This window comes from Cyanistes caeruleus, chromosome 9 (genome assembly GCF_971803275.1).
Source record: "Cyanistes caeruleus chromosome 9, bCyaCae1.hap1.1, whole genome shotgun sequence".
NCBI classification, from domain to species: Eukaryota; Metazoa; Chordata; class Aves; order Passeriformes; family Paridae; genus Cyanistes; species Cyanistes caeruleus.
Genome location: NC_141709.1, coordinates 31,437,038 through 31,451,401, shown reverse-complemented (window position 1 = coordinate 31,451,401; position 14,364 = coordinate 31,437,038). Strand labels below are relative to the sequence as shown.

Below are 14,364 nucleotides of genomic sequence, written 5' to 3'. Positions count from 1 at the left end.
ACATATTGTAGAGTGAACAGTAAATTGTCATTTATCAGCACCCCCTAAACTTATTCAACTTGGTATGGAATGACTGATCAAGACATTCTGAATATATTAAGCCTTTATAAACCAATTTCAAATAGTCTCTGGGCCAACAGGCACTCATCAGCCCCATTAGCTGATTGAATGAAGGCATCTGGGATGGAAGCCTGAGCATCTCAGCCAGTCAGTCCACACTCTCTGTGGACAATACAGTCAAGGGAGTGAGCTGAGTCCTCCAAAAAAAGTAAACATCCAAAGTAGGTCTGTCAAGAAGTAGCCAAAATATTTTAAGTGACCAGTCCAAGTTCTCACAAAACAGACTGTGGCAGATCAAGACAATTCATATTTCCTAATTTCTGAGTTCTGAGTCCACCAGACCACAGCTGCCCTATAATCACATCATGATAGCTCTGCAGTTCTGTAGAGAAGCTGTGAATGCATTTAATCAAGGGTCTTAAATCTGTCAGCTCCAGAAAAACAGACTTCCTTCAATACTGTCCACAACCCAGTATTTTTGTAGGAGCAGCAGTGCAGCCAAGCCAGCACCACCCAAACATTACAGTACCCAGAAGTACCTGTGAGGAGCAGGGGTTACATCCCACACCTATACTGTGGTTTCACAGTTCATCCTGATACAAATAACAATTACAAAGTGTTTTTGAAACGTGTTGTACCAATTTCAATACCAAAGTATTGCTTCCTGTACTCACTGTTCCTCCACAGCCTCCCTCCCCTGACCTTACATCGGATTTTCTCTTGCAGGAGACATTATTTTCTGTCTGCTTTGCTGAGCACCTCTCTCCCAACGAATGGTACATGAAAAATATAGGGGAAGCAGTAGATTTAACCCTTCCAATGGATAAAGGAATAAGAACAGCAGCATGTGATACATAAATTAATTTCGTATTTTGGATTGGAGCACTAGAAGATATACTGTCAATAAAGGTGAAAGTAGTGCTGTCCAAAATAGAAAGGAAAGGGGGAAAAAAAAATCTAAAACTATCTCATGATGTTTTTCTTTTTAACCCTGAAGACCTGGAAGGTTCCTTCAGGACTAGTCAGACTATAGCTGTTAATGTACATACAGCCTCTCTCAATTGCCCTCAGTCCATAAAGCTGTAAATTCTTTCCATAAACAGAACTCCAACATTTTTATCTACATGAGAAACTTAACCAGCAGGTACTCAGAGGCATAAATCCATGTGGTATTTGAAGGTTAAAAAACAGAGGAAATGTGTAGCCTGGGAAAATTAGGGACTTTCCATTCCCGGTGTAATGAAACGACAGATTTAAAGTGCAGAGTGAGAAAAGTCACTGAAAGGAATTAGGCTTCAAGCTTCCTGAGACATACAGGCTTTGTTTTTCAAGGCTATTGATAAATCTATCAGTCTCTCGATTACTGTCCCCCTCGCCCCTTGAAAAACTCTGAAAAAGAGGAATTTGCTGCCTTAATTGGAAGGAAAAGGGTTCAGAGAATATCCACTGTAAGGTCCCTCTGAAGGAGGAAAGTCCCCGGAGGCGAAACAATAATTGGTTTTGACCTTCCGCAGTTTAAGAGGCGTCGGTAAAGACGGGACTTAAACGCTGCCTGACAACTGCGAGTTCCAATCAAACTCAGAAAGAGACGGAAATTGGATAAGCAAATTCCTTTTTGTTCATGACCCTGGTCCCACTTTCTTTCCCCCTGCAGCATGACACATCAGAATCAGACTTGTGTGTGCCATAAACCAGCGGCGGGGAGCCGCGGCCCGTCAATGGCCATGGTGAGCCAGGCTGGTACCATGGGCTCGCTGGGCCTGCACAAAGCCTGCCTCGAGGAAGGAAGCAGAGTGATTTCATTGCTGTTTTCAGCACGGTGTCAATTCCCTCGTTCCAGCTTTGGAAGGACTCTCCACAGCAGCGCTAGGAGCCGCTTGCCAATTTAAGGAAATTTGGTTTTGAATGCAGAAGCCCACAATCCTCATTCTGTCAGAAGCTGCAGCTGACAAAATGCTTTCCTTTTTGTACATCTGAGCTCATAGAGGACGCTCTTTGTCATTCCCTGCCACCGCTCCAGGAAACGTAATGTTTCCTGTGTCACCTTCCGCATGGCAAGTGCATCTTGTCTGGGTGTCCCTGCGAACTCCTGGCAGAGCTGCAGGCACCTCCGTGCTTCCCACAGCTTGTCCCTGTCTGTGCCTGTCACCCCTGCCCCGCCTGCCACACTCCTCCAGTTATTTGTTACCTGCAGACCCCACACAGAATTTAAAACTCCTCTTTCTGTTTCAAGGACAACTTAATAAAGCCTCCAAGGCTGGCAGAGAAAAGTTTTCCTTACAATGGACCTGAATGTCAACATACAATTAAGTGTCTTTAAAAACCAAAAGAGAAATGGCAAAGGCTGACCACAGCAATGCCATGGACCAAATAAAACCCCATGAACTAATGGTGAATTTTTCCACCAGCCACTTTGAGATGGTCACCACTGAAACCTGAGCCATGTAATTTGCAGATGTGACTCACAAGAGCTAGAGGTCCAAAAGCAGTAAGAGCAAAGATTGGAGAGATATCAAGGCTTTGGAGACAAAAATTAGTTATTTTGGGGGTCTGATGAGACAGAGGTGAAAGTGTCAGTGGTTTACAATAAGGTAAGTGTGATGTTCAGGCCTTTTCACAAAGTTGAAATAGTTTCAGTTTCTCCTGGGAAGGAGGTGAAAGCTGGGAATGGCTCTGTACAGATAGGGTTACATGAGTTCCGAGCAGTAGGACTGTCCCAGAGTGCCAGCTCCATGTGCTTTGACCTTTCCTCAAGTTTTGGGAAAAGCTGCTTCTCAGACATGCCTCCTTCAGCTGAACCTAAGCCCTGTTTCCATGAGGATTGGCTCTCCCAGCCTTTTCAGTGTCATGACAGCTGGCTCCTGCTGAGTCGGTGGAAAGGACTCTGTCCCAGAAGGGCTGCCTGGCTCTTTTAGGCCAGGAGTGCCCAAAGATCCAATGTGACATTCCGAGCCTGGTGGCCAAGCGGAATATCCCGACAGGCTCCAAAGCCACAGAGCAGCTGCTGCAGTTCAGCAATGCTGGGACTGTGAGCTGGCACCTCTCAGTGACCAGGGACACTGGGCCACAGCCAAGTCCCACCACCACAAAGCACCACCACCACTGCTGTTTGGAAAGGCCAGGTTTGGAACACTGCAGAATTCCAAATCTCTGCCATTTGCATCCTCCAAGTCTTTGCTACTGAGACGCTTCCCCACCATGAGTCCTACCTTTTCTCATTCCTATTTAAAAGTTTTGGTTAATTCACTTTGATTTGGGGAATTCTAGCAACAGACAACTCCCCTTCTTGCTCTGGATTTCATTCCACAGACAGACTTCTATGACGCCCTGCTCCCAGTTTTTCCCTCCTGTCCTTAGGAAGTATTACAGACTGTGAGCAGGACAATGAATCCTTGTCTCTAATGTTCAAGCTGTATGTAGACAAGGAGAATTACTAAAACTGGAACAGGCTCAGCACTGGCACTTTATGTAGGACAATATGTACCTCCTGAGCTGGGTGTCCTTGCTGAAGTGACACCTCTGCACAGGAATGCTGACATTCCCAGGGATGTGTTGAGGTAGTGCAGAGGCTCCTGCAAAGACCCAGCAGGGCAGGTTAGCTGGGAGCACATAAAAAAATCTATAAATAACATTCTATAAACAAAGTTCCATAAAAAGACCTAAAAATACCAAAAGGACATTTTTTCAGTTGTTGGGGTTTGTAACGTGTTTTTACTTATTTTTGTTCTACTGAATGGGAATGAAGTTTTAGAGCCAGATAAGAAAAGAGAAAAACCTAACATTCAAACTGCAAGATGCTGTGTGCCTTTAATGCCCCAGAAAATCGAATTGTGCTGAACTCCCATCACAGTGGCAGAACCTATCCTAAATCTGTGGTCTAGCCCATTATTAACTCCTTACAGTCATAATTTGATATATGCTCAGTGCTCAGAAAGGGTGAGCCTTGATTCCAAGAAGTCTCAGTTTAAGTAGTAAGGAATAATTGCAACTTTTGTTTCTGCATTTTGTTTTTCATTTTCATGTTTTAACTTCCTCTGCTTAACATATCCTCTTTAACTTCCTCTGCACTTCATAGTGAACCACAGGCTTCAGCCATTGATCTCAAAAAATGGTTCAAAAATGTTCTCCCCAATTTCAGAAGACAAAGAAGTCAGCACACTGAAGGAATTTACTTGAACTCCCTGGGCAGGTCAGGAGCAGAAAGAGCCCAGTCTCTGCAAAGTCACAGTGACTCCTCCATTTTCTCCTATTTTCAATGCTGTGAGTCGCTAGAAGGAAAGCCCACAGCGGCAGGGGTGACATTAGGGCAGGGAATGAGCCAAAACAAGTGTCCTGAAGTTACTTCCCAACACAGGAGCAGGGGAAGGTTTTCTGTCAGAATCCTTTGGCTGTCCCCATTGAGGCTACAGAGGCTGGACAAGGACCCGAGACAGACAATTTTCACATTCTGTTCCAGTGCAAGGCTGCAGGAGGGAGCCCAGCAGAGCCTCCTGCATGGCACCTCCTGGCTGAGCCCTCGGTTCTCCATGCTCAGCTGTTGTGGAAGACACGGGATCCCACGGAGTCACGCAGGAGACACGGCTGCTCTGCCTCCTCAGAGGGCACTTTGCTCCACAGATCAGTTTGGGTCACCACATTTGTTTTCAAGGTCTGTTGAACCCCTCAAATATACATTTTAAAGATCACCAAGGCAGAGGCTGCCATGCTTTTGGTGGCATCTCTGTCGAATCACACTCTCCTTCGAGAGGGACACCCAGCGCTCCCAGACATCCGTGCTATGGGAATGACACACCAGTCACACTGCTCACACCAACTGTGGCAGTAAACTCCGGTTCAACTTTGACATTTAGTTCCTGCACAGTGACTCATGGCTGCCCATGGTGCTCCATTTAGGGATGCAAGACTCCAAAGCCAATGCAGGAAAAAATCAGCAAGCTACAGAAATCGGAAAGAAGCATTTGCTGAAATGAGGCACCTCACAATTTTTATATATTGCAGGGAAGAAACAATAGATGAGCGCAAGTGCCAGTTGCTGTCTCTTTTTGCAGTCAGAACTGGCCATTTATATTTAAAGTCATTTTCACTAAGTGTACTTTTACCTGCTGCTCTTTTTACAAACAGTCTAACAGTCAATTGTGCCACCAAAACCATTCAGTTTCATGAAACCATCAGCTCTGCCATTTCCAGAGTTTTAGAAAAAAATGGGATCACAAATTTTGGATATTGCATTCCATAAAACTGTAAACACCACATGCGTCGCTTATCGTGTTCAACTATTTGCAATCCTTGACTGACTTACAGCTCCTGAGAGTCACTGAGGGACCATTTGTGTCCCTTCTGCCTGGGTCTGAGGTCTCCCAGGGCAGGTGGAAGGTGACAATAATGAGCACATTCTGTTCCTGAAGGAGCACTGAAGAATGTGGGAGCAGGACTCTGTTGTTATCCCAAGGAACCCACCATGAACATCAACCACAGCTGAGCCAGACACAACCAAGTCTCCTCTGCCTGTCCCTTCTAATTTTACTAGCAATGTTCTGCAGCTATTTATGCAGCTGATGCAGAGAGAGCACTAGGAAAAATAGTAATTTTTAAATCCTAAATAACTTTCTATATATGGGTGTCTAGAATTACTTCACAAATACTAATTAAGACAAACATGGTTGTATGTAAGTTAACAAATAGAGGTTGTTTTCTTAGGCTGAGTGAAGACATTCTGAAGACAAAGTAACACAAATCAGCATTTCCTTAAAATCTGTACAAACACATCTTACAAGGATGTCCCTCACTTTTTCAACAGCTGATAAGGTGCTCCTTTGAAATGTTTTGTTTCCCAAGGTGCAATTTCCATGTACCTCCAACATCTCTAAGAAACCATGAACCCCATTTCAGAGATGGAACTGAGCTCTGAAGTCTGTGATGACTTCATGAGCTGAAGAACAGCCCAGAGTGCCCAGATTTTCCTTACATTTCTACCTGTAGGTATAAAGTGCATTACCAAAGTCCTGTAGCAGAAAATCTGTAAACAGCATATACACATCTGCTGCCTGGAAAATGTCCAAGAGAATGTGCTCAGAAACCCAGCTCCTTTCCCTCACCTGCAGCACAGAATTATTTATTTGCCTAACAGCAGTTTGAGGCAAGTTGTACATTCCAAGGTTGGTTTAAGACTTATTGACAGTGCTGGGGGGAAGAAAATTGCAGTGGACATCAGTAATAGGAGCATTTTTGGGCTCAAGCATTGCTCAGATTTAGAAACAGTGATGCTATTTCAAGGTTATGTTTTCTAATATTAGTAAGTAGTCAGACATACCAGAGTGCTGCTTTTATTTTTGTGTTTCTATTTTTCCTTAAAGTCAAAGTTTTTATTTAAGACAAAACACAGCCATGGCGGCAGGAGTGGCAGAAGGGATAACACATCACCATTCAGCCAAGTCTTTTGGATTAGTGGGTTTTGGAACAAAGAGGTTTCAGTATATTTAATTTTCTTGTCTTACATTTCTTGAGCTTGTTTCAAACCACTCAACCCTTAAAATCTCTCATGAGTCAATGTTTCTAACCCAAGACTCACAGGAGATATTCTGAATGTGCCTAAGTAGTTTAGGAGCCCATTAGGCTACGGATGAATTTATACTCCCTGAAAGGTGCAAAATAAATAAATAACTACTCTGAGTGCTTATCAATGGCTGTAGATAATCATTCACAGAACCCCAGACTGGTTTGGGTGGGAAGGGACCTCAAAGCTCATCACATTCCTTCCACTATCCCAGGTTGCTCCAAGCCCTGTCCAGCCTTTGCTTGAACACTTCCAGGGATCCAGGGGCAGCCACAGCTTCTCTGGGCAACATTTGTGTGGTATCTGCAGCCAGGGGTGACCTGCTGGTGACCAGCACACTCAGTTAACACACACTGCTCCTCACACAGATTACATCACACAACCTGCATGTTGCTCATTTGCTACCCAGCACTGGTCATTAAATAAACATTAATGTGACGGGCAGGCATCTTAACCAGGCACGCAAAAATAACACCAGGTGTAAAGAAACAACTTATTATGCACATACAAGTAGGTAATACAGTGCAGGAAGGCAGCAGGTAATACTGTCCAGGTGCCCTCTGGTAATCCCTTAAAAATAACCTCTTATGTCTTTCACCTAAGATCCTTTCCCCAATTAATTCCATCTTATTACATTTTATAGAAAATTCAAATGATGAACCTTCAGTTTCTTCAACAACGCATTAGTGTGGCACAGATGCTGTGATTTGGGGTCAATTTCAGTTCTTAAAAAACAAATTACTCATAGTATGTGGGAGTGAGAAGTATTACTGTTTACCTACCTAGCTGCTCTGAAAGCAGCAGATTCCCCTCACTGCTGTGTTACCTTTTTGCCTTCATGATTGCAAGAAGATATCTGGAAAGTAACAATCTCTGAACAACTCTGCCAAGAGGTAAAATTCACAGTTAAATATTCCAGTGGCATTTATATATGTATTTATGCATGACAAGGCATGGGAATATATGCAAGGCTAAGCCCTGAATTTGGAATTCTAAACCTGCACTGGTTTGTTTGAAATTCTCACTTTACTGACCTCAAACTCAATTTTTTTCCCTGCAGAGTGAGCAGCTCTCACAAACGGAGTCTGTAAGGTGCTCAGCAGATTGTTCAGAGGACCCAAGTCATCTCTTTAACACTGGGAGATTCACCATCTGAAATCCCCGTGGCCATTCTGGAGGGCTCATCCTCCAGAATTTGCTGTTAACACCATTAAACCCCCCAAATATTGTCTCTATTTTAGATCCCAAAATTAACTCAAATATAAATTTTTCCTTCAACCTATTGCCATTATTTCCAAATTTCCATGAGCACCTCTGTGGTGAACAAGTCTGACAGCACCCAGAGAGGCTCTGTAGGGCAGGAGGAGCTTGTTCTGCTGTGGGTGCTGCAGACCCTGCCCCAGGCCTTCCCCCTGGCTGTTTGATGCCATTCCCCTTTCCACACAGGGAATGTGTGGCTGTGGCAGGAGGTGAACGCTGATCCCAGGGCAGCATCTCACATTTCACTGACTTTTAAAGCCCAGACCCACACTGTGCTGTCACTGTTCTGCCTTTAAACAAGCCCTTTCATTCTGGTGCCTTGTGCAGGGCTTTTTGTTTTGCCTTTGGGTTAAAATCCTTTTAACTTGGGATTCTTTTGTGCGAGTTTTCATCCCCCTTCTGGATGTCCCACCCACTCAGCATCGCTTGAAAAGATTAGATGCCAACTGGTCTCCGAGAACAGAATGAAAGAGAACAACAAATTCTACCAAGGATCTCTCTCAGACTGCAAAAATAAAAGATGAGTTTTTATTGGCAAAGGCCTCTCTTGATCTGTTAATATCAAGGAAGACAAAATTATCTGTGTTCTTTGTGAAGCAGCACTTGTTTTAGTGGGGAAGAAAGCCAAGACAGCTGTTAGATAGTTCAGTACAAAATACTGACAGCGACACACCAACAACAACACCAGCAGTGAGGGACTCAGCCAAACCGCCAGAACACCAAATATTATTGATGTTTCTGCTTTTCAAATGTTTGACAAACTGCGATAATTGAAAATTTTCGCAGTGAAGGATGACTTTTGAGTTCATCTTGGCCTATTCTGCCTAAAGGATGCTGTGGAAAAAGCAGCAAAATCTCTTAGCTGCAAAAGACCCCATTGAGAAGAGGGAGGCAGGTCTTGGTCAGCACTCAAGATTCAGTGGGGAAGGAGCCATCCCTGTTTAGTTTGGATGCAGGACTTTACTCCTTTGAGGAATGAGAGGCCGTGAGATTTCAACAGCTTTTGAGGAGTCCTCAGATCAAGCTACTTGAACAAATGGCTTTGTTCACATGACCTGCAGCGTGCCCAACCCCGTGACAAGGGATTATGAAATAATTTCTTCCACTTTTCCGGGGCAGGATGAAATATGGGGTGCACTGAGGCCGGGAGCAGACCGGAGCTTCCTGGCTGGGACCTTGCTCTCACCCTGTCATCTCGCTCTGGTGGCCTGACCTCTCTTGCACATCATTTCCTCTGTTTCAAACATCCCAGGAAGGGTTTATTTGCAGATTTCTGAGACTTTCAGATAGATCTAATATCTAAATATCGGAAATTTAACTCTGCTTGCAGTTGTCCTCTCATACTCCCCACCAGGTCACACCTGTACAGCTACAGGTAAGTTGCATATTAAGCTCAGCAACAGAGACAGGAGGTAGGGAGCAAAATTTGGCCCATCAGCAGGAGCTCCAGCCACCAGTGCAATACAGGCTGCTAAAGACTGCAACAAACATGTCCTCTGGCCTTTTTTGGAAGGTTTCACATCCAATTTCTCCCCTTCCAGGCCCCTGTGTCCTCTGGAAAAGCTTTCTTTTACTCAACTAAACCCTTCTATAGGGCACTCTGCTTCCCTCTCCAGCTGCACCTTCTAAACTTTGCTAACTCAAATTACTGTCTAAATTGCATTTATGGGGGGAAAAAAAGTCATTTTCTATGGGTGTAGAATTACACATTGGCTGTTTTCTTATAGATTTGGATCATAAAAGAACTTAGAGGAAAAAAAAAACACACATAAACTTACAGCCCAGCTTGGCTGGAACAGCCTTTGTCCTGCATCAGTGGATGTAGTAGAGAACATTATGATACATTTTTATAATAAGGAATAAGAAAGACCCCACAGCTCTGATGGAAATCAAAATCCACCCTACCAACAGAAAACTCCCACTCATGAACCTGTTCCAAAAGGGAACTCAGTCCTAAATCTCCCCAAACACTCATTGTGAAATTATAATGAACACCCTTTTCACAGCATCAGTGACTCCTGCAACCTTTTCCCCCTTTCCCTTTTTATAAGGGATGCATCACATCCTAAATTCCATAACAGATGTTCTTTACAAGGCTAGAATAATTTACAATGAGTGTTGTGTGGGTAGGGAACTCTGGCTTTTCAAAATCCCTGGGTTTGCAGAGGACACATCTCGCCTGCAGCACACACAGTCAAACTCAGTGAAAATTCCCGAGTTCCTCTAACCTACATTTGGGAACTTTCCCAAACAGAAGTGGATTTGACAAGCCAGCAAGTAGAGAGAGATAATTCTTAGAATTCAAAAGTCACTAGTAATATTTTAATCTCCACAGCAAAATTCACTTTTAGTGTCTATTATTTCCTATCTCGGTTTTGTGCTGTGGCTCATCACAGTTTTCACTCAAGGAGAAGATTTCTTTGACTCACCAGATTGAAGATAACCTTGCCAAAAGGGAACTTTTAAGAAGCTGCCCACTGAATTCACAGGGGATGAAAGGAAAGTTGCAGTTCTAACAACAACATCACCTGACAAAGTCTTTGGCATTTTATACCTTAAAAAAGAATAAAAAATTTTTCTGCAACTTCTCTTGGTGTTTTCAACAGCTGGAATTTACTGTATTCATGGGCAGGTCCAAATATAAATAGTAGTTTCTCTACTGACCCACATACTTGGCCTATATTCAGTGTCTTTTAAGATGTTTCCATTAGCTGCAGAACAGTGTTAGGTCTTTCTCCAGTGAAATTTTATTTATGAGGTCTTCTTTCCCAGCACAAAACACAACTAGATCAGCTGGAGTCAGGCTCCTTGCTCACAGCTGGAAGCCTGTTTTCCTCCTGTCCTCCATGGACATGTACCTTTATCTTCAGTATCTTTCATGGCTGCATTTTTAGATGTAATTTCCAGTGCTATGTGAAGAAAAGCAGACTGAAAGAGAGGATAAGCCATATCCTGGGGGAAGACTGAGAAAATAAAAGTCAAGGAAGGAAGCTAGTGGAAGCTGAGCCACATGGCCCCACTATTACTATTTTCTAAATATTTTATAACTACATTTACAATACTGTTAACTCATCCAGCTTGTGAAATCTCCACTCCAGAGACTCCAGAGTAACTGAATTAATCTAACTACAAAACCCATGGCTCAAATTCTCTAGCCTTTGTCTGGGGAAGTCTTTCATTGGAGCTTTCAGCTCGAGAGAGACTGCAGGAATTTGTGGCTGTGGAGCATGCAGTTACAATAAATATATAATTCATCATGGAGAGGTTTGTTAAAACCGTTAGGAATAAAATAAATGTTCTTCTTTCCTATTGAAAAGAGATGTCAGTTTTTCTCTTACAATTACTAAAAGGGCCAGCCAGGGAGAATAAAGGCTTATTACAAGGGAAAGCATATAGAGCCCTTTTATGAACTCTGGCTGCAGCCCTTCTCTTTGTGAGACTCTTTGTTTCAGTTTGTTTTTCAGCAGCTGTATCTGATCTGTATCTCGCACACTTTCATCCTGTGACAAAACACAGCTGCAAAGTGACTGCAAGTTTCTCATCTGTCCATCTCTGTGCATTCTCACAGATGGGACAGGTATGAGAAGTACCAAACCCAGCTTTGGGGTGTTAAATTTGATAAATAGTGGTACAGTGAGTCACGAGGGCTGGCTATCTCTCGGCTCATCTTTCTTGGAAGGATCAGTGAAGATGCTGAAGTTCACCAGTATGAAGTGAAGGCAATTACTGGCATAACAGAGTGTCTGGAGTTGCCATTCCTTAAACAGGGTTTTTAAGGACAGAAATATTTTGTTTTCAAATGCAGGATAAGAAAACTGATCACTGTGTGTTTAGTCTAAGCCTTCCACTCTGAAAAATCCTCATCACTCAGACAGGAGTGGCAAGAGCAGAACCAATGCCCAACAGCCTGGAGCATCTCCTTGACTGATTTTTGATGACTTAAAAATATTACAGGGTCCCACTGTATAAAATGTGCATGTTAATGCTTTGTTTAGACAAAGCTGCCTAGTGAGAAGGTGGTTGATTTTACACAGATGGGGTTGCAGTGAATTCAGTGCATCTTGGACACCAGAGAAGAGCCATGGATGTCCCATAACTTCTAGATTTGCCATCTCCCCCCAAGTATTCCTTCTCCTGAAGTTTCCTTGTTTCTCAAAGCACATTCTCTGTAATGAGCTGCTCACCACAGATGGGTTCCTCTATTCCAAGCCTGCAAAAAGATCACCAGGAGCAGCCACTTCCCAACCATTCCCATGGAGCTCTGTCCTTCCTGCCCCATGTGCTGCTGAAGAATCCCACAGTTGCCAATTGTGATTTACAGAGAGGGGTAAGACACACTAATGACTGCAACTCTTACCACTAATTACCCCTTATTCAGACACTAATGGACTTTGTTGGCCAATGCAAGTCAATGTAAAAGCCTTTGCAATTTGGAAAGAACGGTTTTAGGTTATTAAACACTGTGGATCTGGGGCACTGGTAATGGTTCACATGCCCACATTTCTCTCCACAGTTAGAAAAAGGAATGTACAGCAACAGCACCTGCACTGCCTGAGTGGCCACGTTTGACCTGGGCTGCACTTGAAGCTTTTACTGCTCTTCTGACTTGGGGTTTGGATGCAATCAGCAAAAAGAGTAGACTGGCAAAGAGAGAATCAGAAAACCTCCAAAATCAACAGGGGACACCTTCCACTTGGAAGCTGGACTTCCTGTCCAACCTGGCCTTGGATATTTCCAGGGATGGGGCAGCCTCAGCTGCTCTGGGTACCCTGTGCCAGGACCTCCTCACATTCACAAGGAATAATTTTTTCCCTGCTCTCTGTCAGTGGGAAACCATTCTGCCTTGTCCTGCCACTACAAGCCCTTGTAAATATACTGTCTCCATCTTCCTTGTAAACTTTTCTTGTAACCAGAGAGAAAAGCAAAATAATCAAATATTTTGCAGGATGGAAATTCTGAGTTATTTTTGGTGAAAGGATCAAAATTAGTTCATTAAGAAGTTCTGTCTGATAATGTCAAACCATTCATATCTATAATTAATCTTTAATATCGTAGTAATTTTTAGAAGCTGAAAAGAGTTGAATTCTGAAACATGGAGTCAAAATGAAAGTTGCTTTTTCAATCTCAAGTAGTATCAGTGTTTCCGTTGAAAACTTCATCAAGATCAACTTCCCCCAAAGTTCTGATTTTGGTGCCAAAACAGCATTTTCAAGAAGAAATTTATTATGTTAAAATTTAAAAAAATAAATTTAAAAACCCCAACAAAACAAACCAAACAAAACCCCAACAAAACACAAAACCTGGCTGCCTGGCAGCCTCCACCTCTCTAAAAATAACTGAGCCAAGTCAAATCCACCCACCTTCCCTCTCCATCACAAAGACAACCTCTCACAGTTTGATTACAAACCTCAGGGCACGCTGTGGTTTCGCTTCCAGCTGTAGGTCCCGGAGTCGGGCTGATTACAGGAACACCCTGTGACTTCCTACACGAGAAAGGATTTTCTCAGAAAGAACTGGCCCAGACTGCAATGCCAGCAGATCTGTCTTGGCAAATGGCTGTGATGGACACTGTAGTGCAGAATAAGCTGGCTCCCCACATGGCCAGGTTCAAGGTAGAAGCCCAATCCCATCACACATCTGGCAGCCCAGCTGCTGCTCGCAGGGATGACTTTGCCACTCTCTGGATGGAGGCAGCTGTGCCAGCAGGGCTTTCCAGTGAACATCATCACACCCATTCAAGTGAGCAAAGGTTTCTCTCACTTTCAGGACTGAATTTTAAACTGTAGCTAAGGACATTTTGGGATCTGAGCTCTGAATTCTTCATTTCTGGGGTTAAGAGAATGGACTGCTTTAATTAAGAAGCTGAATGAACTCAAAGTAAAAAAGGAGCACCGTTTCCAGAAACTGATTTAAATACTCTTTTAGAAATTCTTAATTAATTATGTATTTAACTTTTTACTTACTGAACACTTTCTTCCACTCCTACACACAAATCCCACTATTCCTTCACGTCTGGGCAACCTTGTGTAGTGGAAGGTGTCCCTCCCCATGCCGTGGGGTTGGAACTGGATGAGCTTTAAGGTCCATTCCAACCCAAACCATTCAGAGATTCCATGATTTAGAGTTGTGCAAAACCTTCAAAATTCTTTTGATTTGGTAGCTGTTACTTCTATTTTGCACCTGCTTTCCATGGGTGTGATTGACTTTAGAAAGGGGGAAAGCAGGGAGGAAAGGGAAATCCATGATCCGCAGCAGGACAGGGAAGACAAGAAGACACACCCACGTTTCTCAGCTGCTGTGCATTTACAGGAGGTCCAGGGAAGGAGAGAAATCAGGTACCCACTCTGATTAAAACAGAGGTGTTTCCGGGTCACTAAAAATTCCAGAATTATTCCACATTTTCTCCAGTCTTCTTTTCCACTGCAAAGACCAAAACCTGCCCTGTCAGATGCCAACCAAGCTATTACTTGTTTTGTTTTGCAGGTTGCTAA

The 14,364-nt window shown here is 43.4% G+C and overlaps 1 protein-coding gene across 10 annotated transcripts in view; it reads right to left on the bottom strand.

The window, feature by feature from the left end:
* Window positions 1–14,364, bottom strand: part of FGGY (FGGY carbohydrate kinase domain containing) — a 279,434-nt gene that overhangs the window by 149,108 nt on the left and 115,962 nt on the right. The window contains exon 7 of one of the 10 annotated variants that reach the window (XM_086841681.1): window positions 13,281–13,356. The exons of the other annotated variants lie outside the window; for them this stretch is intronic. The gene's annotated coding sequence lies outside the window, so the exon portion shown is untranslated. The remainder of the gene's footprint in view (window positions 1–13,280; window positions 13,357–14,364) is intronic. 10 annotated transcript variants of the gene reach the window in all.